At 33.4% G+C, this 26,913-nt stretch overlaps 1 long non-coding RNA gene across 1 annotated transcript; it reads right to left on the bottom strand.

Moving 5' to 3' along the window:
- Positions 1–417: 417 nt before the first annotated feature.
- Positions 418–26,199, bottom strand: LOC109027201 (uncharacterized). Its single transcript, XR_002006301.3, has 3 exons — positions 26,049–26,199; positions 25,861–25,939; positions 418–599 (listed from the first exon to the last, which is right to left on the bottom strand). It is a non-coding gene; the product is annotated as an uncharacterized lncRNA (long non-coding RNA).
- Between the last annotated feature and the right edge of the window lie 714 nt (positions 26,200–26,913).

Below are 26,913 nucleotides of genomic sequence, written 5' to 3'. Positions count from 1 at the left end.
GGACCGATCCAGTCTTTCCAGAACAAAAAGACTCTCCTCCTTAAAGTAAAATGCCAATCTATGAACCAGAAGGCAGAAACTGCTCAGAAATTTTTTTAAAAAGCAGTTTTCTAGCTTTAAAACTCTGAAGGTCCAGAGCATTATAGTTAATTAACTTTATTAATGAGAGCATTTTTAGAATATTTTCACCTGGTCCTATTTTTGGCAAGTCATACAGATTTGGCAAGTCTCAACAGATTTGTAATCTGTTGAGAATCATAGAATATGGCTTTTGAAAAGCTATATGTTGAGAGGACAGAGACCAGGCAATAATTTGGAACACCTTTTTACAGACAGGCTGAGTGACGTCAGAAAGTGCACTTAACTACCTGGGCTTTCAACTCCTTTCTTATCAAATAAAAGACGAAAATCAGGGTATCTCTGAGGATCTCTCTCTTTTATTATGTAATTCTAGGGTTCATTAACCTGTGTTGGCGTGGACCTTGAAACACACGGTCTGAGTGCTGCCATTCTTTTTTAGATGTTTCTTCATGCTCTTGTGGAAAGTCTTCTTTGAGTATGGCATTTCAGCTGAAGATGATGGGCCTTCCGTGAAGCAACTGTACAATTGCAAAGAAGAAAATGAAAACTCCTGTGATGATATTAGAAGACATGGAAAGAGCATTTTCAGTGTCCTATAAGAAGATCTTCCGGTGATACTGGTAATTCAAAGGAATGGAAAAATTACTAGATATGCAACGTGCAGGCCATTTTTATATTACAGCAGATAGCTCATCTTTTAATCAATCTGTTTTTCATGAGTAGTGGGCACCACTTGTAATGACTACAATTGAATTCCAAATGGAGAAGTCTAAGTTAATTAACTAAAGGCTTTGAAAATGTCTGAAAACTATTATTTTCTGGTAATTGTCCCTTGCCAAAAAGAAATACAGAAAAAAATTAGATGTTGAAACTATTGATAAAGTATGTGCCATTGAATTTTCTCATTAGTGCCTGCATTCCTTTTGAGAAGAAGAAGGCTGAGTGGTCCATTGTTTAGCTCTCTTTTGCAGTGAAAAAGAGGTTCACCTATTTTAAAGATTGGATTTAAGGTTTGGTGTATTTGATTCAATTATTGTCAGATATTTGGGGAATACTTTATTTTTATTTAATTTCCCAGGATAGAATCATTTATATATAGTTGTAAAAATCAGGGCTTTGATCTATTTCTCATAAGTTTTTAAATATGATACAGCTCACAAAGTGAGCTGCCCAAAATTTACACGCAAAATTAGTTATTTATGTGATATGATAATTAAAATAACAGAATCCATTGCATAGTATAGCAGTCCTAGTTTCCAATAATTAGAGTTAAATGCCAAAAAAGGCGCAAATAAATTGCAATAAATTTTAAGTATTTTCAAATTTTAAATAAGATTAATATTTTAAAAAATTGGCCCTTTAATTTGTTTTCCATGTCTAACTAAACAGAAAGTGTTTAATTTATATAAACAAAATATAGATGTCCATTAAGAAAATAATGCAGTTTGAAGAGAAAAGTAAATCATATTTTTATACAGTTTTAATAATGTTTTTAACAACTTTATGTCTATTTTATATTTGTTATTTTATTTGATTAAATTTAAAAATAAGCACAGTGACAGCAGCTAAATAAATTATAGATTTTATATTAAAGATTATGAGCTTAAAACATATATATATTTCCCAAAACCTCTAAAATAACAGGAAGTATATATTTTAAGCCATCAATCTATAAAAACAGAAAGAACCTAGTTTTGAAACCTGGAACACAAGTTTATGAGTTGCAACTGAAATAGCAGAGCCAGGAAGGAAAATAAAAACTGGCCTTGGGAAAAGCTAAAAAGTCATCTAATTTACACTGTAAATGAATACTCCCCACCCCATAAAAACACACAAATTAGTGGGCTCAAGTGCCTTGGGAATTAAAAGTGAATTTCAGAGATAAAAGTTGTATTTTTTGAAAATGCTCTTAAGAACTTGTTCAAAACCTTTTCCAAATCCCACACAACTAAGAAACCACTGTGTATGGGTGACAGCAAAACAGAGAGTCTCTGGGACGGTTGGAGACAGAAGTGTCACATTGAAAGAAGGGTAGTTCATGAATGTTTACATTTGGAATGCTGACAATTTTAAATGACGACAACAATCTTTTTTGTCTTCTTCCTCTCAGATCCCAGAATGTTAACAGCCAGAACACTAATTTTCTGGCAGTAAGTCAAAATACTCATATCAGGAATTATGACCAGCCCAAGAAGAACTTCTTGGGGTATCAACTCCTGGTATAACAGCATTAGGGAGCTACAATGACTAACTCCCTAGCCCTAGTGAAGCTGGTAAAAAGCATAAAACACACATACACACACACACACACACACACACACACAACCATTTAATGCGTCTGGAAGTGGTCCTAAGGGCAAATATCTACTCAAGAATGTCTATGAGATTTTGGTAAGAAAGATAAGAGACTCTGTGAACAAAGACAGCTTCATTGCTCCTCACTCCCAGCCCCACAAGGCAGAGACTCCACTCTAGAATGCTATATCCAAAAATACAGGGTTGCCTGTCCTCCCAGTACTCACGTGAAGGGCTTTCTTCCTAGGAAGAGCAGGACAGTAGCATCTCTTATCCTTTCCCCACATCCTGTTGTTGAGTCTAAGTCCTGGGAAAGTTTAGTCCTCTCTTTCACCCAGTTTCTACTTATGGAATGGAAGCCCTACCTTGGCCATCAAATGCTGCGACTACAGGGATCCTGATCACTCTTGCCCAAGTTCATGTTGTAATGTATCCATGCCAAGAGAGGCAAGCCAAGAGTACTCCCAGCCTCCTGCATTTAGTATCTAAACTAAATAGCTACCATTTAGTTTAGATACCTCTTATGTACTGAGAAGAAACAAAACAATAAAAATTCTCAAACTCCACCAAATTTCCAATTATATTAATACAAATTCCACACACTGAAGGAATAGTAGAAGAAAAAGAGCACTCATTTTTAAATACAAACTATATTTATCTGTTTCTACACGGGAATGTTCATCTTCTAAAAGCAGTAACAATAAAATGAGTCATTAAAATTTTAAAAGGCAAACAAACGAACAAAAAAATTCCAAAAGGCAAAGCAATCAACAAAGCCAGACTCAAATAATACAATCATGTTGGAACTATTTGATAGGTACTTTAAAATAACTATAATTAATGTCTTAAAGTTTCTAGTGGAAAAGGTGAATAAAATGCAAGATCAGATGAAAAATTTCAGCAGAGATATGAATATTATTAAAAGAAACTAAATGCAAATGTTGGAGAGAAAAACAATAACATAAAGGAAGAATATCTTTGATAAGATCATAGACTCCAATGTTATAATTTTTATAGTGTCTTAGGAACTGTAGCAGTATTTTGTCTTGAGGTCTCTCTCTTGAAGACAACCATAAACCAAGACAGGCACTCTCTAAGAGAGCTCTGATGAGAGATTTAGGTTCAGAGTGTGTGTCACGTGAGACACAATGAGAAAGTAAAATCAAAATGCATGAAGCAGACAAAATTTATTACTCGTGGGTCTCAGAGTGGTAGGAGTACTGACAGGCGGCCAATAGAAAGGCTGAGGCTGGCAGAGAGCTCAGCCAGTGAGTGAGGAGACAGAAAATGAGTGAGAGCCAGAGAGAGAGAGGACCTATGGGACTGTGTCTGTATTAAGGTCCATGGGTGTTTTCCCTTAGGCTTTCCAGCAGCAGTTGTGAATTGGGTAATTTAAGAAAAACGTTAATGAAGGAGGAAACTAATTTACATAACCCTGGTGTTGAGCATCATGCTTGATCATAGTCAGCAGCTTTGGGGTGTGTTGGGTTTTGTGTCAGTGAGATAAGGAACAAACAGACTGCATGGAAAACAAAGGGAGGGAAGTTTAAACTAGACCAAAGTTGATGGGGTATGACTGAGTTTCAAGTAACATGTCAGGCCTCAAAATGGATGCTAAGGCAGCAACTATATTAAATAAATTTATGACATCAGTAAAAATGAGAAAAAAAAAAGTCAGTGAACTTGAAATAGATGAATACAATTTACCCAAACTCAATTTTAAAGGTTAGAAAGGATAGAAAAAATTACATAGCATATAAAAATTGTGGGACAATATGGAATGACTCAATAAATGGTTAACTGAAATCTTAAAATAGAGAGAACAGATAGATGATAGACAGATAGACACATAGATAGATAGATAGTGTACACACTATATATGAAGTAGTAAAATATAATTTGGAGATAGAATTTTATTAGTTAAAAACATATGTTAACAACCTCAAGGAAACCAGGAAATATATTTTTTAAAAGGTATAAAAATTAAGTTCTTATAGAAGAAAAAAGTAATTATAAAAAATAATCAATTGAAACAAAAGAAGACAAATATAAAAATAAAACAACATAGAAAATAGAAAACAGTAAGCAAGGTAACATATCTCAATACAGATCTATCTATCTATCTATCTATCTATCTATCTATCTATCTATCTATCTGTCTATGAAAGCACCAAAATTAATGGCAGGCATCAATCTATAGAACCACGAATACCAGAGAACACCAAGTAAGATAAACACCAAATAAACAAAAAACAAATAAATAAACAAACTAATATCCCACTCAGGAACGATATATTCAGAAATATTATATTTTATGAATATTTTGTTTCTGAAAATTAAACACAAAGAAAAATTTCTGAAGACAAAAATGACAAAAGAGACACATTACATAAAGAGGAACAAATTATAGGATACTACTTAAAAGAAACCATGAAGGCCGGGGGCAGTGGCTCACGCCTGTAATCCCAGCACTTTGGGAGGCCGAGGTGGATGGATCACGAGGTCAGGAAATCAAGACCATCCTGGCTAACATGGTGAAACCCCGTCTCTACTAAAAATACAAAAAATTAGCCAGGCTTGGTGGCGGGCACCTGTAGTCCCAGCTACTCAGGAGGCTGAGGCAGGAGAATGGCATGAACCCAGGAGGCAGAGCTTGCAGTGAGCGGAGATCACGCCACTGCACTCCAGCCTGGGTGACAGAGCAAGACTTCACCTCAAAAAAAAAAAAAAAAAAAAAAAAGAAACCATGAAATCCAGAAAGTAATTGAGTGATAATTTTTAAGTAGTAAAAGAAAAAACAAGTCAACATATAATTCTATACTCAGCAAAAATGTTCCTCAACAATAAAGGAAAATGAAGACTTTCTCAGAATTTAAAAATCAAGATAATGAATTTCCCACAGATGTACACTGCTAATATATTAAAAGAATGTTTTGAAAAAACACTGTAATACCAGAGTGAACTTTGGATTTATGCAAAAAAAAAGTGATGAAAATGTAATAAATAGAGGTTAATTTTTTATTTTATTATTTTAATGTTTTTCCTACTTTCACTTGTTCTAAAAGGTATTTCGCTATCAAAACTAAATACATAGCTATCATTACGTATTGTGTGTTTAAAGCAGATTTAAAACTAAAATATAAGACAATCATAACACAAAAGATGAGAGAAAACTACATAATGAGGCATATATGAAACAGTAAAAAAGATTTGAAGGTAGCATTTTATTAGTTAAAAATCTATATTATCAACCTCAAGGCAATCATGAGATACATTTTACAAAAAGATATACAAAATAAGTTAATATAGAAGAAAAAAGTAATTATAAAAGATGATCAATTGAATCAAATTAAGACAGAAATATAAAAACAAAACAAAGAACATAGAAAATAGAAAACAGTAAAGTAATATATCTTAATAAAAACACATAAATATTCATTTGTGAATAATTTAAACACAACTAATAGATAAAGATTGTCAAATTGGATTAAAAAGCAATACTCATGTGTCTAAAAGAAACTTACTTTAAATATAAAGACATAGGCTAAAATTAAAAGTCTAGGAAAATGCATACCATGCAAATACTAACCTAATAAATGTAGCTTTAAGTTGACATCAGACCACGAAATATTATCAGGAAAAAAATTACCATTGCATAATTTTAAAAATATAGAATTTATTATAATCCTGAATGTGTATGCATCTAAAAACAAAGTTTCATGATTCACGAAAAAATTGATTAAAGGAATAGGCAAGTCCGGGTACAATGGCTCACTCCCGTAATCCTAACACTTTGGGAGGCTGAAGTGAGCAGATGGCTTGAGCCTAGGAGTTGGAGACTAGCCTGGGCAACACCATAAAACTCTGTCTCCACAAAAAATCAAAAAGATTAGCCAGGCATGGTGGCGTGCACCTGTAGTCCCAGCTACCTGGGAGGCTGAGGTGGGAGGATTGCTGAGGCTGGTGGTCAAGGCTGCAGTGAGCTGGATTGCACTACTCCACTCCAGCCTGGATGACAGAGTGAGACTCTGTCTCAAAAAAGAAAAAGAAAATAAAAGAAATAGGCAAGCCTTCAATTATAGTTACAGATTTGAATATCATCTCTCAATAATTAATAGAACAAATAAAAACTCAGTATTATAGAAAAGAAAAAAAAATACTGTCAACAAAATTGACCAATGACACTTATAGAACTCACTACCCCAAAATGATAGAATGCACATACTTTCTGAGGATATATGGAGCATTCTCTTGAAGACAACCATAAGCTAAGATAGGCACTACGTAAGAGAGCTCTGTTGAGAGATTTAGGTTCAGAGTGTGTGTCACGTGAGACACAATGAGAAAGTAAAATCAAAATGCATGAAGCAGACAAAATTTATTACTCATGGGTCTCACAGAGGTAGGAGTACTGACAGGAGGCCAATAGAAAGGCTGAGGCTGGCAGAGAGCTCAGTGAGTGAGTGAGGAGAGAGAAAATGAGAGAGTGAGAGCCAGAGAGAGAGAGGACCTATGGGACTGTGGCTGTATTAAGGTCCATGGGTGTTTTCCCTTAGGTTTTCCAGCAAGAGTTGCGAATTGGGTAGTATAAAGAAAACATTAATGAAGGAGGAAACTAATTTACATAACCCTGGTGTTGAGCATTATGCTTGATCATGGTCAGCAGCTTTAGGGTGTGTTGGGTTTTGGATCTGCACTCTGTACAGTGCCATAAAACATGCCACAGACAATTTAAAAGTCTAGAAACAATGTAAAGTGTCTTCTTGGATCATTAGAGAATTAAACAAAAAATTAATAACAAGAGATAGCAAAAAAAAAATCCCCAAATAGTTGGTGATTAAAGTAAAACATACTTGCATACTTCTAAGTGAAACTTAAATTAAAAAGGAAATATGGAACAAAACTTTGAAATATTTTGAACTTAACACACTGAACACAACACATTGAAATGTGTGATATATAGCTAAAGCAGCCCTTCAAGAGAAATGTATAGCATTAATTGCTTATGTCAGAAACAAAGGCCTCCAATAAGAAATCTGTGCTTCTACTATATGACACTAGAAACAAAAAGGCAAATCAAATCCAAAGTAAGTGGACAAAAGGAAATAATAAACATAACTGGAAATTAATAAAAGGAAAACAGAAACACAATAAAAAAGAATGAAAGCAAAAGCTGAATCTGAAATTATGTACCAATTGGGAAAACTAGACAGATTGACTATGAAATAAAGGTAGATACAAATTACCATTAACAAAAATAAAAGTGGAAACAAAACTACAGACACCATAGATATCAAAAGAATGATAAAAGAATTTTAATAGGGCAAAGGCAAATGACCAAAACTCACTCAAAAAGAAATAGATTAATAGTCTTATATATTCTAAGGAATTACAAATTTTACCTTAGAACATTCCAATAAAGAAAGCCCTAAGCCCAGATTGTTTCACTGTTTAATTCTCTCAAATATTTAAACCCAAATTTACACAATTTCTATCAGTGTGTAAGAAGGGAGAGAATACTTCCCAAGCCATTTTTTAGATCATAGCAAAACTAAAAGCAAAGACATTATAAGGAAAGGTTACTGCAAACCAATGACACTCATAAATGTAGACATGCAAAAATTCAACAAAATATTAGCAAATTGAATTCAGTGATATATAAGAATATTAATCTTAACCAACTACATTTATCCCAGGTGTTCAAGTCTTAATTCATATTTTAAAAAACCAATCAATGAAATTCACCATGGTAAGAGAATACAGCATAAAGGGAAAACAAATGATCATCTCAATTAAGATATGAAAAGCATTTGGCAAAATTTATTCTCCTTTAATACTAAAAAACAAAATCTCAGCAAACAAAGATTAAAAGGAAACTTCCTTAATCTGACAGGTATCTCCAAAAACTATAGTTAACATCACACTCAGGTGAAAGATTGTTTCCTAAGACAGCACGAGGCTACTAATCTCACCATTCCTATTCAACAGACTGCAAATCATAGCCAGTGCCCTAAGGCAAGTAAAAAAAATAAAAAAATAAAAGGCATATCAATTACGAAGGGGAAAATAAAACTGTTTCTGTTTCTAGATTATAACGGCCTATTTCAAATTCAACGGAATAGCTACAAAAGAAGCCAAAGTTTTTCGAGGATTTAGGATGCATGGTCAGTACACAAAAAGAAATTGCTAGAGACTAGTAATGAATAATAGAAATTTGAATTCAAAAACAACCATTTAAAATAACTTTAAAAATAAAATAAATATTTGAGGTAAAAAATATGAGCAGTATTTATATTGTAAAATATAAAACTGTAGAAAAAAAATTTTTTAACTAAATAAATGGAGCTAGATACTAAGTGTCCATGTATTGAAAGACTAAATTTTCTTCAATGTTAATTGAGATATAGATTGATCAACTTCAATGCAATACCAGGAAAACCTCAGCAGCCTGACTTGAACATATCAACAAGCAAATGCTAAGATCTCTGTATAAAAAAAAAAGAGGACCCCAAAAAATTTTGAGAAAACAAAATTAGAGAACTTCTATCATCAGATTTCAAAGCTATTTGAATGTTACAATAATCAAGACAGTATGATATTGGGGGTAAGAATAGATTTTAGATCATTTAGACAGAATGGGGAGTCCACAAAGAAAGATACAGAAATAGTCAATTGATTTTTACAAATGTCCAAAGACAGTTCCGTGGAGAAGTAATAACTCTTTCAAAAAGTAATGCTGGAAAATTAGAAGTCCAGAAGCCCAAAAAACAGAAAGCAAGCAAACAAACAAAGCCTCTTAATTTTTGCCTCATATTAATACAATTTTTAAAATGAATTATAAGCCTAAATGTAAAACATAAAACTACAAAACTTTTAGAAGAAAATACAGGAGAAATATTAGATAACCCTGGGCAAGGGAAAGGGGTTTCAAATATGACTGCATAAGTGCTTAGCATAACTTTTTAAAAAACGTATTAGCTGTTTTTTAACAAAATTTAAAGTGTTGGTTTTGCAAAAGAGACATAATGGCATGAGTAAACTAGCCACAGACTAAGAAAACATTTGCAAATCACATCTCTAATCTAGAATTCATATCTAAAATCTATACAGAACTCTCAAAACTCAACAACAGAAAGCCAAACAACCCAATTAAAAAATATTTAACCAAATAAAGTATATTAATTGTAAGCAATAATATAAAAAGATGTCTCACATCATTAGTCACTAAGGATATGCAATCAAAATCAAAATAAAATATCACTAAGCATTGATTAGAATGTTTAATTTAAAAACAAAAAGCAAAACAAATTACAAAAGAAGAAGCTGCCAAACCAATTCACTGGAGAGGATACAAAGCAACGGAAAACGGAACACATTGCTAATAGTATATAAGAAGTCACCGTACTATTTTTGCAAATTTTTGTTAACTTAAATGCATTTCAATATAAACCTTTAAAACAAGGAAAGAAAATTTGCTTAACTAATAGCTGATATGGAAAGGATTGCCACATTATAAATTTTAAGGAGTAATGTCAAAGCTAATGATAATAAAACAAACCCAAACAGGAAACCAAACTGCTTCAAAATGATATCCCCTTTAACATAGGAAGAGAGGTCAGAAAAATGTCTTAGTGCTCAAAAGCAGGATGTTTTCTAGTACATTCTTGCTTGCATACAAACTCTCACTCAGGGTAGAGAATACATTGATCGTAGAGAAAAGAGTGATAGTCACTTTATGTACATGTAAGTAAAACAGGGTTGAGATTATAAGCCAAAAAATGCATATCTTTTTCAATAGTGTCAGTTTACATGCTTTTGTTAACTTTATGATTCAAGTCTTTATCCAAAGAGCTGTGTCACTAATAATTCAAGTTCACATGATTTATCAAATATGGTATTAAGTTTTTATAAATCATCATGGCCCAAATGAGATATTATTCAGAGATCTTTATGTTTAATTAAATCTCACATAATGTTGAATTGCCTAAACTGTTTTAATTCATATATCTCACAAAAATGTACTTTGTCATCTAAAACAATAAGGAAATTTCCAGAAATAGAATGCTTCCATGCAAACATATAAGAAAATTAATATTCACAATAATTTTCTATGTGAGTGCTCATTATTTTAAAAAATAGTATTAATAAAAAATATCCTTATTGTTTTCACATCCACACACCCTGAAAAAATGAAAGTAAATAAAAACTTAAAAAATAAAATAAATGATTGCTTTTATAAAACTTCCAAGATATTTCCTAATATTCTGTGCTATATTTTTGTAAACAAGTTTATAAAACACCTAAGAAACAAGAAAGAATTTACTATACCAGAAGTGTTTTTTTTTTTTTTTAAAGAAAAAAGAGAGCTTAAAAAATAGCTCAACTCCTAAAAATTCAAGTACTGTTGTTGGATCTTCATGTATTATTTAAAAGTACCAGTGAATGCATTTATAAATTATGTTTCTAATGGTAGGCTAATGGAACAAAATGAAAAAAACAGTCAAGAATTGTGTTTTTACAAATAACCTTTAGCTGACATCAATTTAGGCGTGACTAAATACTAAATACACACAAAGTTCGAGTCATAATGACAAGATGCCACTTTATTTTTAAAAATTCTCACCTCCTTTTCAAAATTAAGAAAAACACAAAAAAAATGCCCCTGCAAGTTGCAGATTCCAATGCTTCTTGTTATCAAGAAACTGCAAACCCCGTAGTAAATTTTGAAAATACATTGTTATATTATATTATGCATTTCCTCACCAACTCCATGCATCTTTTGCATTGCATGTGAGAGAATGTACATATTGCCTTTGAATCTAACAACACTGGTTCACTCCATTCCTCCCTTTGATGTTATACAGTAACTTTTATTTTTTAATCTTGTTTGAGTTGCCAAATGTTAATTTATAGTATAGAAATATCAATGTTTTCTTTCGTTTTTAGAAACAGGGTCCCACTATGTTGCCCAGGCTGACCTTAAACTCCTGGGCTCAAGCAATCCTCCCATCTCAGCCTCCCAATTTCTCAGCCTCCTAAGTAGCTGGGACTACATGTGTGTACCACTGAGCCCAGCCAGTTCGTTTTTGTGTGCTCTTTCCAAAATGAACATTTCTATACCATTTTTAACATATGGCACTAACAATGAAAATCGTCATTGGATCTCATGCCCCCAACCTTTTCAAAATCAATCAGGAGCTTTAAGTGGAACATAATACATTATGTCTCTTTATATTTACTTTGAGTTTGTTCCCATGAGAAGCTGTGGCATTCATCTACAGTAATTTGTACATGCTAAAGGATTTGATTCAATACAATTAGAAGATATATGGTAATACACTGATGTGAATGGGTGGTTGAAAGTTGAAATTTAGACAAAAAGAAAGAAGACCAGTAGAGAAGTTAAGAGAACAGATTTAAAAATCAAAAATTCCAGGTATGTAATAAATCAAACTAAAGGAAGTTTTAAAAGGTTGGTCATATTCAACTCAAAAGAAATTTAACTTGAGGTGCGTCGCAGAGAACAATTCTTTTGCCTGATTTATTCTGAAGAGACAAAAAATGTGGAACTGTGTCAAAGCCATCACTTTTAATGTAAATCAGTTTCCTTAGAATAGTGCTATTTAGGCATTCTTGTGCTCATACCTTCTAAAAGTGAGATTGCATGGTTTCAGTTTCACTTTGGATGTAGAAAACTGCAGTAGAACTTTGCTCCCACTCTAACAATGAGTAGCAGCCAGAAAAACTATAAAATTATAACTATTTCAGCCCATCAGAGAGCCAAAGCAATCAAGTGAACTGAATTCCAATATGTGACAAGCCCCTCAGAGGGCAGAGGGGCACATAAATTGTTTCCTCTTTTGGAGCAGCAGAGGAAGTGGTAGCAGCAAGCATGATACCAGGCAAGAAAAATGTCTTCAGCAAATGGTTAAAGGAAGAGTGTGCTCCTAAAGGAGTCAGCAACCATTCACCGGCTCCTTTGTGCCTGCAGCTACCACTGGATGCTTATGGGGAAGACTGAAGCCCAGAGCCATCCCAGACACACAGATGGTGAGCAGCTACTGCAGGAGACAGACACCGAACTGTCAACACCGTGGACTCTTCTCTCATAGGAAGCAAATGCCATGTGCTGCTTGGGGACAGCCAGGAAATGCTGCTGCCATCTAGTCTTAGGCCAAGGCCAGGAGCTTCAGGGGAGGGTGGAAAACCTGCACGTCTCCATCTGTCATTCACAATGTAATGCTGATCTGCTAACAGGAGAGATGTGGGGAAAACACACTCATGGACACAGCCCTGCTCTGAAACAAAGGAGAGCTCAGCTGACACTAGACAAGAACAAAAAGACACTTGTGCTCAAGCACCCCCACTGACATGCCGCAGAGACTGGCACCTTGTCGGGGAGGCAGGATGGCGAGAGAGCCCCACCTCTGAAGTTCAGATGCACAAGGCCTGACGATGACTAAGGATGGACCGGACAACAGCACCTTCCCCCTCCCCCAAAAGACTTCCCCCCAGAAGCCTCTCATGGAGTAACAAACAACAGCAGTCTACTGTTGGGGAAATAATTAGGAACAAATAGGCACTCTGAGCATTGAGAGAAGGGCGATTAAAATGTGTCCATTGAATATGCTAAGAAAGAAAAGACAATGTCAGAAATAAAGAATTCCTTTGACAGGCACGCCAGAAAGCTAGACACAAAATTGATGTGCCTAGAGGAAGAAAATGGAGGAAGCTGAAGACAGGTCAATAGAAATTTTTCAAATTGAAACTCAGAGAGAAAGAAGGAATAAAATGGAACAAAAATCCAAGAGCCCTGTCAAAAGGTCTTATATACATGTAACTGGAATTTCAAAAGGAGAAGAGAAAGTGGGACAAAAGAAACATTGAAGATATAGTGACCAAGAAACAGACAAATGCAATGAAAGGAAACCAACCACAGATCCAAAAATCTCAAGTAACCACTAGCAGGATTAAAGAAAAACTCTAAATTTATCATTATCAGACTATTAGAAATCAAAGAGAAGAAACATTCTGAAGGCATCCAGGGATCAAAGAAGAACAAAAAAGTACCAACAGAGAGAGACAAAGATGAGAAGACATCAGGCTGTCATCAGAACCGATGCAAATCACAAAAGAATAGAGTCACGTGTTTAAAGTACCAAATGAAAAACCTGAAAATCTACAAATTCATATAACATGTGAAAATATCCTCTAAAAGTTGAAGCAAAGAGTTTTGTTTTTTTTTCTTTTTTCAGAAAATCAAATCATGAGTGATACTGTGGCCAGCATATCTAAATTAAAAAATATTTTAATGAAGTCCATAAGAGGATAATATAAGATGGAAATTTGGAAATACAGAAAGAAAGAGAAACAGAAATACGAAAAATGTGAGCAAATATGAATGACCTTTTTTTATTTATAATACCTTTAAAAGAAAAATGTCTAAAGATTAATAATAATGCTTTGCAGGATTTACAATATGTAGAGTTCAAATGTATGACAAAAACAAGGAAGTGGGGAGGAAATGAAACCATATATTGGGAAGTTTCTTAGAAATTATGTGAAGAGGTTTTTTTTATATGTGACTGTGATCATTTAAAAATGTATATAAGCCCCGCCGGGCGCAGTGGCTCACGCTTGTAATCCCAGCACTTTGGGAGGCCGAGGCGGGCGAATCACGAGGTCAGGAGATGGAGACCATCCTGGCTAACATGGTGAAACCCCGTCTCTAGTAAAAACACAAAAAATTAGCCAGCCGTGGTGGCGGGCATCTGTAGTCCCAGCTACTTGGGAGGCTGAGGCAGGAGAATGGCGTGAACCCGGGAGGCGGCGCTTGCAGTGAGTCGAGATCGCGTGACTGCACTCCAGCCTGGGTGACAGAGCGAGACTCCATCTCAAAAAAAAAAAAAAAGTATATAAGCCCTAGAGATAAACAATTGAAAAATAATACAACAAAAAGTTCTATCAATAAGCCAATAAAATAAATAAAAATGAATCATAAAATATATTTAATTATTTCAAAATGAGGCAGGAAAAAAGGCAAAAGGAATAAATTACATTTAGAGAAAATAGAAAATGAATAGCAAGATGGAGGGTCAATTCTCAACCATCATGAAGAATTAGATTAATACAAAAGGTCTAAATGCCCCATCTAGAAGACAAGATAGTAATATTGGATATAGAAGCAATATCCAACTATATTTTTCTATAAGAAATATACTTTAAATAGAAAGGTATACATGAGTTACAAGTTAAAGGATAGAAGAAGTTACATTGTGCAAATCCTAAGCAAAAGAAATTCGCAGAGGCTCTGTTAGTATCAGACAAGCTAAATATCAGAATGAGAAATATTACCAGGGATGAAGAGGGAAATTCTACATGTCCAGACATCAATTTCCCAACCAGACATAACAATTCTAAATATGAATGCAGCAAAAATTCAAAATTCAAAATATACAATGTAAAAGCTGATAGAACTAAAAAGAGAAACAGAAAAATCTACAATTACAGATGAGAACATCAATCTCCCCTCTCAGTAATTGTGAGAGGAATGAAGGAGGTGGCTAACTGCATGTGCTACAGACATTACAAGGATAAAAGAACGTTATGATGAACTCTTTGACAGTAAACTTGATAATTTTGATGAAGTGAACAAATACTTGAAAAACACAAATCATCAAACCTTACTCAAAAAAGAATATAAAACTTTATATCCTGTACAGAAATTAATTTCTTAGTTAAAATCCTCTGACAAGTATCTTGGCCAAGGTTACTTCACTGATTAGTTCTACCAAATATTTAAGGAAGGAATAATACCAACCCTACACAAACTCTTCCAAAAAATAAAAAAGGAGGAAAAAATCTTCCTTATAAATTTTAGGCGTCCTTCAATTACCCTAATACCGAAGCAAAACAAAGTGTTTGCAAAAAAAAAGTATTGACTAATATGTCTCATGCACATAAAAATTACCATATTAGGAAATAAAAAGCCATATGTAAACAGGATAATTTACCATGACCATACTGGATATATGCCATGAATGAAAGTTAATTTCAATATCCAAATGTCAGTTAGTATAATAAACCATAACATACAACAAGTTAATCAAGAATTTTTAAAAATCTTCTTAATGGGGGCAGAAAAAGCATTTTGCAAAATTCAACACCAATTCATGATAATCAGTTTTTGCAAACTAGGAATGGAGACAACCTCTCCATCCTGATGAAAGTCTTCTATAAGGAACCAATATCTAACATTATACTTCATGATAAAAGACTGAATATTTTCCACCTAAGAGTGTGAACAAGGCAAGAATGCTGTCCTCATTACAGCAATTTAACCTTGTACTAGACTTAGCCAGTTGCTGAAAGGTAAGAAATATTAAATTATAAGAAATAATGGGTATGCAGTTTGGAAATAAAATAAAAATCTATATATTCTCAGGAAACATGATAATTTATGAAGAACTCCCAAAGGAATTTCTAGAAATAACCTGCTAAAACTTTTAAGTATGTTTAGCAAGGTCACAAAAAACAAATTTAATAAACAAAGTTTCACTATATTCCTATATATTAGTAAAGCGGTTCTGAAAATAGAAATATAAAACATACCAATTATAATAGCATCAAACCCAGAAAATATTTAAGAATATATTTAACAAAATATGCACAAGACTTCTAAACATTATAAAATATTGCTGAGAGAAACTAAAGTACTAGATAAATTATGAACTATCCTGTGTTCCAGGGATCAGAAGAATCAAATTTGTGAAGATGTCAACTTACCTCAAATATACCAATAGATTTAACATAATACTGATCAAAATCACAGCATGCTTTCTTAAAATAGAAAGTAAATGAGGTGACTTCAAAATTTTATATGAAAGATTAAGGAATATATAGCCAAAAGCATTTTGAAAAAGAAGAATGAAGGCTGGGCACGATGGCTGATGCCTGCAATCCCGATGCTTTGGAAAGTGAGTCTGGTGGATCACTTAAGGTCAGGAGTTTGAGACCAGCCTGGCCAACACGGTGAAACCCCGTCTCTAATCAAAATACAAAAATTAGACAGGCATGGTGGTGCATGCCTGTAATCCCAGGTACTAGGGAGGCTGAGGCACAAGAATCACTTGAACCCAGGAGGCAGAGGTTGCAGTGAGCCGAGATTGCGCCATTGCACTCCAGCCTGGACAACAGAGCGAGACTCTGTCTCAAAAAAAGAGAAGAATGAGGTTTGAGGACTTATATTACATGATTTTGAGAATTACTAGAAAGCTACAGTATTAAAAAGAATGTTGACTAAGAATAGACATATGGAAAAATGGAATAGAACAGAAGTACCAGGAACAGGCACATCTATACAGGGCCAACTGATTTTTTATAACCATGCCAACTGAATTCAAAGGGAAAATGATAACCTTTTCCACAAATGTTGCAATATGCAAACATTTGCATTTAGTTGGAAAATTAGAAGGCTATATGCAAAAACAAAACACCCTGACCTTTATCTCATACCATACTAAAATTATCTTAAAACGGGTTAGATATTTGAAGTTACCAGATAAAACTACAAATTGTCTAAAAGTAAACACGGGAGGAAATATCTGTGACAATATGGTAAGCAAAGGTTTGTCATGTCATTCATAAGTTGGCTGGCTTCAGAATTAAAAAGTAGTACTTATCTAAAAACAGTTAAGAAAATGAAACAAACCAGAGACTGGGAGAAAATATTTTCAAAACACATACCTGGCACAGAAGTTTTATCTATTATACATTTAAAAACTCTTATAAGTCAACAATAAGACAGACAATCTGATAAAGAGATGGCAAAATATTTGAATTGCTATTTCACCAAAGAAGATACATGAATGGGAATTTGCACATGAAAATATGCTCAATATCTTCAGTTACAAGTGAAATGCCATTAGGATCAAAGGAAGATACCACTATACAGACACTAGAAAGGCTAAAATTAAAATTCTGAGAGTACCACACGCTGGCAGGGATGTGTAGGAATTGGGGTGCAAAATGGTGCAGCTGTTTTTTTAAAAAACAGATTGGCAGATTTTTGTGAAAATCAACATACACTTACCATATGACCCACCAATTTTATTCCTTGATATAGGATTTCCCAGGGGGAAATAAAAACATATTTCCCTACAAAATAATCTGTGCACAAATATTTGTAGTAGCTTTGTTAACACTGTCCCAAATCTAGAAACAACACAAATGTTCAATAGGTGAACAGATAAGCAAATTGAGTAAATCCGTACAATGAAATACTATCCAGACACTTAAAGTGCTGAACCATTGATACATTCAACAATATTAATGAGTCTCAAGATCACATGAAAGACGCTGGACACAGAAGACAACATGATAAATATAAATATGATCTCTATGTATATGATATTGGAAAAGGCAAAATTATAAGGGCAGAAAACATCCATGTTGGAAGTGACTACTAGTGGTAAGAAGGGATTGACTTCATAAAGGCACAAGATAACTTTTTATAGTGATGGCAATGTTCTATTTCTTGATTGTGGGGATGGTCCCATGACTGCATATGTTTGTCAGAGTGATTCCATGACACACTCAAAATTGCTGACCTTTATTGAGTTTAAAGTATATCCCAATAAACATGACTTTAAAATGATGGAACTACAAAAATGTATAAATGTTTGAGTATATTTGGAAATTGTTATTTAATGTCCTAAACATATTGTAAAGCTTGATTTTTAAGTTTACCATTAGTCCCCATTAATATATCCACTCAACTTAGTAATGGAATGTAAAACAAATGATTTTCCATTTAAAGTGATTATCTTTAACAATTTCTAAAAATCTTCTTAGGCACTTTTGAAAATAATTATTTAAATTGAGACTAAAACAACTGCATGAAATCAGACATTGAAGAAAAATTAAAATATTGTTAGAATAATATTTTGCCGTGTACACTTAAAAACTAATATAGGAACACTGATAACCCAGCATTAGAATAATGCCTAATCCAGTATTATAGTCATGTCTGTCATGTTTTCTATTTATGCAGAAATGAATATAGATATTAGCCTGACACTTTAACAAATTGTTTTAAATCTGAAAACTCTATTGTAAAAAGTTTACTTAACAAAAGTCACAAATATGAAATAACCATAAGTAGCAATATTGTGCAATGAGTATTCTTAGTATGGTGACTTAGCTAGAAATGAACAGTGGTAGAATTTGAAGTCCAGTCTGATTCCAGTCCTTTTCAATAAGTGACATTGCCTGATACAACCAGTTGTTAGAAGATCTGAGCTTGAACTCACGAACTGTTTGATTCAGCCAGTTCCTTAATTTCTTTTGACTCACGTTTACAAAACTTCTAACTGGAGATGTTAAGAACCTACCATGTGGCCAGGCGCGGTGGCTCACACCTGTAATCCCAGCACTTTGGGAGGAGGAGGCGGGCGGATCACGAGGTCAGGAGATCCAGACCATCCTGGCTAACACGGTGAAACCCCGTCTCTACTAAAAATACAAAAAAATTAGCCGGGCGTGGTGGTGGGCGCCTGTAGTCCCACATGCTCTGGAGGCTGAGGCAGCAGAATGGCGTGAACCCAGGAGGCGGAGCTTGCAGTGAGCCGACATCGCGCCACTGCACTCCAGCCTGGGCGACAGAGTGAGACTCCGTCTCAAAAAAAAAAAAAAAAAAAAAAGAACCTACCATGTGCAAGGTTCTTGTGAGTGTTACAGAAATAAACTGTGTAGCATAACTACTGGCACAAAATAAACCTCCATAAATGGTTCCTGTTATGAATTAGGACATGCCCCCTGTAAGTATAGAATCAAATTGTTCAACAAATTATACGGATTAAAAATAGCATTTAGAAATAGTTTATAACCAATCTTTGTTTTCAGTGAATATAAATAATTTTAATCTTTATGAAGAAGTGAATGTTTAATTTGCAGCTGAATATTAAATTTATAACAGTTTTTAAGACTGAAAACATTAGTATCATTTTGATGAAGATGATGTAAGGTGACTACCTCTATCACTCACTTATTCTTATAAAAAGGACTTAAAGGGCAAGTGGGGAGGATATTTACCTGGTATTAAACTGTATGGCTTAAAGTTGTTTCAGGCCTGCTTCCATTCTGATTGGTCTGTGCTGGTTTTTAAATGTTATCAGTTTTATTCCTGAAATAATGTTGATAATTCTAAAGTTTCACAATGGCCTTCCACTCACAACAATATAACAAACCTCAGATTCACGCATTTTTCCTCTCCAACCTACTGAAAATTTTGTATATAATTCAATAAAACTCATGTATATCAGTGCTCACAAGAAAGAAAATAAATTCCAGGGGCTACAGACAAAAGCACTGGAAACTGGAATCCACAGTGACAAGCTGGCAATGACACCCTCGTTTGTTATCTGAAGACCTTTGGCTAAAGAGAGGACCATGATCAGAATACTTGACGCCAATGAGACAAGATGCTGGGCTCACTCCAAACAGTGAAATAAAAGAGGATGAACCCAGGAGGCGGAGCTTGCAGTGAGCCGAGATTGCACCACTGCACTCCAGCCTGGGCGACAGAGCGAGACTCCGTCTCAAAAAAAAAAAAAAAAAAAGAGGTTCTGCTGACCAAAGCCAGGAGCCTTCAATGAAAAAGTGAGCTAGCAAGTGTCTTCCCACCGGAAAAGGACTCTACAGCGTAACTTACAAGCCACAGGCATTACAGTCAAGTGAGAAGAAAAGAAATAGGATGTTTTCTTGAGAAATTGTAGCCCTAAACCTGACATCACTGGGTCACAGGGTTCAAATTTACACAAAAATTCAATAAAATCATTTAAAGTGATCACATATTCCTGGCATCTTAAGCACATGGTAGAAGCAAAAGCAAATCTTTTCTAGAGAAAGGTTTCCTCAAGAAAGTCAATGTACACATTCTTCAAGTGTACTACAAACCTGGGTAATCTGGAAGATGTATTCAAAATTTTTTAAAATTATAAATGCGTAACAAACAATTCGCCACGAATAAGGGTCAGATGAAACAATGAATAGCCACAGATCTGGATATAAACTAAATTGGGTTTTAAAATATGAAGAAGTACATGAGAACATTAACAAGATAAACAAGCAATAAGGTTCAATAAAAATTAAAAAGCAGACTGATTTGAAAAATGACTGCTTAGAAAATCTTGTAATACCTAATTCTATTGAAATAAAATCTGTCTTTAAGTTGAACATAAAATTAGAATTGAAAGAATATTAGAGAAACAGAAACAAGACTTGAAAAAGAGACATAAAAAATCCAAGCAATATAAATTTTAAAAAAATTCTATACTAAACCACAGTGTAATGAAACTGCAAGACATCAAAGTCAAAAATCTTGAGAGTAAAAGAAAAATTGAGCCACAGAGAGAAGGAGAGTGACAAGCCACAAAAAGAATAGTTGGCCTAACAGCAGATTTACCAGCAGAAGAGAAGAAGTCAGAAGATAAGAAATAACACATCCCAATTACTTAAAGAAAATAACTATAAACATAAAATTGTACACAATGCCAAGTAATCATTTAAAACCAAGTAAAAATAAATAAATTTTTGAATAAAACCTTCGGGCTTACCCCTAACAGATGCACATTAAGGAAACTTAAAAGATATGCTTCAAAAAGAAGGAAAATGATACTAGAATGATGATCTGAAATGGGAGAAATAATGAACAGAAACAAATTAGCAAATAGATTTTGAATAAAAAATAATTGACTCTTTATAGCAATCATAATATCTGAATTCTGGAATTAAAAGATATATTGGCCTGAAATGTCAGAAAACTTGTGAGATAGACGAGCATAGAGTTACAGTGGTCTAAGGTATTTAGATTGCTTGGGAGGAGAAAGAAACAATGATTAATGTTTGATTTTATGCACACATAACAAAAACTTAAGAACAAACACTGACGAAATTGAATTAGCAATGTAGTTCTCAAAGATTAGGAGAGAAAACAAAATAAATGAAGAATAAAATAAAATTCAGGCCAAAAAAAACACAAAAAGAAACACAGGAAAAGTAAGAAAAACACCATGCATAAAATAAAATAATAGAAGGTATTTTTAAAATCTTATTAATGACAATAAATGTAAAAGGAACAAACCACATTTTCTCAACATAGTAAATTTAATATTGAATTAAGGAAAACCTCCATATATGGGAAATACTTTTTAGAAAGCTAAATAGCTCATAGATTGAGATGTAGCATTAATAGAAATTTTGAAAATAGAGAGAGAAAGCAATAATGATAAAAATGACACTAAATTCAAGGTTGGTAAAAGAAAATTTTAGCAGTACCTAAAATATCCTTAAAATTATATATGTAATATAGATAGATAGCTGTTTTCCTAAATGTTTATATTAGAACTTAAAGAAATAATATATGAGCTAAACATCCAACAAAAAATATTTTTAAAAGAACAACATAACAAAATTTGGTAAATACGCAATATCTGGCATGATTAAATTTTTAAAAAAGACAAAAGTAATGTCTTTAAAATTTAAGGTGACAGAAGTAACTAATAACATGAGTTATTTTTTAAGAGCAAGTAAATATTAAAATATTTGTGATAAATTTGAAATTTGATCAATATAGACATATTTCTGAAAAAGATAACAAAGAAACTGATATATAAGAAAAATATCACTGACTGTTCCCATAATCATTAAAGAAATTTATTATCCAAAAGCTCAATCATTGAAAGTGCAAATCAACACTAAATTTAGACGGTTTTACAAGTTCTACTCAACTCCCATGAGAAATAAAATATCAATAGTTCTACTCAAGTCCCATGAGAAATAAAATATCAATATTACAAAAATTCCCCTGGAAAACAGGGGAAAAAGAATACTTTCTAAATAACTTAAAAAATCAAGACTAGTTTTAGTACCATAATTGGACAATGGCAGTTAAAAATAATATTCCACAAAATTTTATTTTCACATAGATATAAATATTTAAAACAATAATTTCTGGAAAAAATCCAGTAAAGTGTTAAAAAATATTACTACCAAATTGAATTCCTGCTCATGTTTAACAAAATGTTGGCAGTATTAGCAACTACAGAGAAACAAAAGAATGAAACGAAAAGTATTGGTATTGCAGAGGTCAAAATAAAATGCCATTAGGAGTAGACAATATGATTGCCTATTGTTCAAATACAAAATCCAAACACTTTTGAATTGATTATTTTAGGTTTAAGATTTAAACGCCCAGGAACAGGCTCATTCATGGATGGAAACTCTATATACGACAAAATAGTACTACAGATCAGTGGGGAGAGGATGGACTATTCAACAAATTATATTGGGATGACTTGTATCAATATGGAAAGAAAGAAAAATATATTGACATATTCAAGATATAAAAATCAATTCAAGATTTAAAAATCATTACCAACATAAGCACGAAATTAACTTTTAAGCAAAAATATAGAATTACATCTATACGTCTTCAGAATAGGGAAAATTCTCTTCAACAAGATGAAAAAAAGTACAAAACGTAACAAATAAGAATGATTATTTTGACCACACAAAAACTAATAGTATACATTCACCAAGAAATGCACTCCTCAAGAAAATGTAAAACTAAGAAAGAAACCAGAAAATGTCTGCCACACATAAAATAGACATTAGCTACTACCTAAAATAGGTAAAGAATTTTTTAAAAAAGAACATTCATAATAGTATTGACTGTAATAATAATGACTGTAAACTACACAAATATTGATCATGAATTGAGCGTAGGACTATATTGTGTTGTATTCATACCTTAAAATAGTATGTTGCATTAAAAAGTAATGAACTAGTGCAACACTACATTTTTTTCAACAAAGATGGATCTCATAATCCTAGTATAATAAAAAAATCTAGATTCAAAAGAATGCACACAGTTTATTTGCATATAATTGAAACATTAAAAATAATACTATATATTCATCAAAGAAACCCACATACATAGTAAGTACAGACAGAACTATGTGGAAACTAAGTCTAAATTTAAGTTACTGTTTAACCCAAAACAAACAGAAAGATTTTTGGTAAAGTGCTTAAGTGTTTTCAATTGTATTGGTAATGTTTCATTACTTAGTATAGATAGGGACTATATAATATTTACTATATTGTTTGTACGTTAGTATTTTCATTAAGATTTTAATTATGTTATAATAAATTATAAACACAAAACTCATTTATTTACTCACAGCTACTACTTATTTTGGAGAAATTCTGTCAAAGGGAAAACAAACTACCAGGTTCCAAAAGGCTGGACATTTCTGGTGATATGGAAATCTAGATGATGAGCTTGGCCAATGTGGTAACTGCTTTTCTTGTCAGAAGCTTCTTATTTAATCAGTAAAATATTTAAATATTTATATTTGTCATTTTAATTTCCTAATTGTAATATCACCATGTAGAAATTTATGCAGTTATATTTTATTATGCAAATTGGATTTAAAAAAAAAACTACAAAGCAATTAAAGTTCAAAAAACCAGAAAATTTAAATGTTATTTCTCCATGGTTCCCAGCATAGAATCTGATTCCTTCAGAATTTATCCACGTTGATTATAATTGGTGTTTAAAAATTTTTTTTGTTATTTTAAAAAACCAAGAGAAGAATGCAAATTTATCAACATTAAGGTTGCATACACTAATTAAAATTCTTTATTTCTTTGTTTTGTCTATTACTATATCAATTCAATGAGAGTAACTCATGATGTTCATGCTAATTAGGAACTTTAATTGAAAATTTATAAATGTCTCTTTGACAATGAATGATTATTTCATAAATGTAGTCTGTTTAGTAATCAGCATATTTTATATCAAAAGGTCCAGGAAATAATATTAACTAAAATTTTGCTTGCTAATATCAGTTTTGAGAATCACCGAACCATCAATCATCATATGCAACTCCATTCTTAATTTTGTAATGATCAAAACAATTTAAAAAATATTACCAGCTTCCAGCAAGATCAACTTATAAGTTATTTAAGAATTTTTCTGCCTTTTCACAGGGAAACCATGTATGATAATGAGGGAAAACCACACAGTGAATAGTAAACCACAAACTGCTTGATTGGCCAAATTACAGAACAGAAAAAAACAAAAACTACGAACTATATGAAAATGCTATATAACGCTATTAAGGCCATCAGGGCTGGGTAAGAACTCATAAAGCAATAAACCAAAGCAGTGATATTGAGTCAGAAAAGAATTTGAAGAAGAGAAAGGGTCTAGTAGAGGAAGATGTCGTAAGTTTCCAGAAAATGTACACTCTAAAATAAGAGCGCTCCACTTTATTTAGAGCTGCTATGAGTTGGGCTGAGATTGAAAAAAGGGAAAATACTTAGAGACATGAGAGGAAAAGTAATACAACGTTCAGCATCTCACAGGTGACAGATCTCAAAAGGCGAACAAAAACAGTTTCTGAAGCAAATGGATCACTTTGGAAGACAGGAGCCACTCTGCTTGGTAACAGTGGCCAGTGAAAGAATGAGCACACAGGGCTGATTAAGAAGGCTCTGAAATGCGTAAAGGTCTGAAATATGAAATACACAATTATGCACAGAGGTTTCACATTTTTAAAAACAATAGTTTATCTTCATAGCAACTGAGAAGAGAGCACTTGAACTAAAAAATCAACAAAGCTAACCTGCCTCTTCCAACATTGGAATTGCCTACTAATTTCTATAGATCATTTATTCTAAAATAAATAAAAAGGGTTGTGTGGCATCCATACACGGAAAATATATGAGAAAAGAGCAATGAAATTTTCCTACAGGTGAGGGTCAGCAAATTTCTCTGTAAAAGACCTAAATAAAGTAAAAACTAAACAGAAATAATAAGAGATAAAAAGGATCAGTGAGCAAAGCTGAGGAACACATGCAAGCCATAGGAAAAAAAAACTGCAATAGTTGGACAATAAAGAAATACACATGTTAAACGAGCACATCAACATACCACAAAAAATACAACAAATGCACCAGCAGAATAGACTGCAGTATAGTATAGTATATTGTATATTATTTACATATATTATTACATATATTATTGTGTATTATATGCTACATGTATATATGTTTTATATACTACACTATATTATATAGTAGTATACTAGCATATACTCCCACACAAACCAAAATAAAAAGCTGTATAATCTACAGAATGATAACTTTTCTTCAACGTATCAGAAAGCGGATGTAATAGGGTAGCCACCCACATCTAAGGAAAGATATGTACCTCCAGGGAGAAACAGAACTTCAGTAATCACCTATGGAAGAAGGTGGAACACCAGGTCTCAATACATGTGGGTAGGAATAATTCAGCTAAAAATTGTATTCGATTGCTTAAGGAGTGAGAGTCAGATAAAGCGATTGTATGGAACACCAATGAGCTATAGACCCAAGGAAAGTTGATATTCCACTGTAGGTTTTCCTCCAGCAACCTACTGTGTGCCCATGAGAAGGAGCAGCATCAAAGAGAGGAGAATACTTGTTGTTGCAGTCCTGGAGGATGGTGAAGCTGCTGCTGGAGAGAATGAAACAGCACCCAGTTACTTCTCCCGTGAGTAACAAAAGCTTCTGCCTCTGAAGAAAGGCAACAAGCACCATCAACCAGAGAGTAGATGAAGACTCACAATGATTGGTGGGAGGGTAAAAGTAAATGTTCTCTACTCCTCAGAGAGTTGCAGAAAACCATCCTGGACCCAGGAAATTAAAGCTCCCCTACTGCTGGGATGAGCAGGGTCACTTGGAAACTCTACCTCTGAAACCATGACACGGAGCCTAAGAAAGTGACTAAACAAGGAAAACAGAATCCCCCCACCTTTGTCGCCCAGGCTACCAAGCACCAAGTAACAAGGAATTTCTACTTTGGTGGGAAGAAAAGGAACCTGAAACTAGATCCTCTCTTAGGTCTAAATATGAAGGCAAACTTGGAGCTGTGGTTGGGGAGGAACATTGAGAAAAATGCTCAGGAAAGTTATCCAGAATCCAAGCACAAGTTAACGCTGGAGGAATTTGAAGACAGCAGTACACTGACGGCAGACATGGAAACAGCTAATTGCAAACCCAGACTGACTTTAACTAGATTGACTTAATCCTCCCTACCTCATCACTAATAGCATAACAGAGAATAAGCATGCCCATTTCCAGGCATAAATGCTACTTACTACAATGTCTAATATATTGTCATGTACACTATGAACATCAATCAAAAATTATAAAATTTAAAAAGACAGAAAGTACTTCCAATAGAAAAAAGCAATCAACAGAATTAGACACAGAGATGATATAGATATTGAAACTATCCCTAAAAGAATACAAAATAACTATGAACAACATGTAACTGTAATAAATTACTATCAAATTGGTAAAAACACAAATGTGTTCTCTTATAGTTCTGCATGTCAGATCCAAAATGTGTCTTTCTGGGCTAAAATCAAGGTATTGGCAGGATAATAGTGCTTTCTAGGGGCTCTCGGCGAAGAATAACTGTTCCTG

The sequence above is a fragment of the Gorilla gorilla genome, chromosome 5 (assembly GCF_029281585.2).
Source record: "Gorilla gorilla gorilla isolate KB3781 chromosome 5, NHGRI_mGorGor1-v2.1_pri, whole genome shotgun sequence".
Taxonomy (NCBI): domain Eukaryota; kingdom Metazoa; phylum Chordata; class Mammalia; order Primates; family Hominidae; genus Gorilla; species Gorilla gorilla.
Note: the sequence above shows the minus strand (reverse complement) of the source record. Positions and strands in the feature narration are given on the sequence as shown.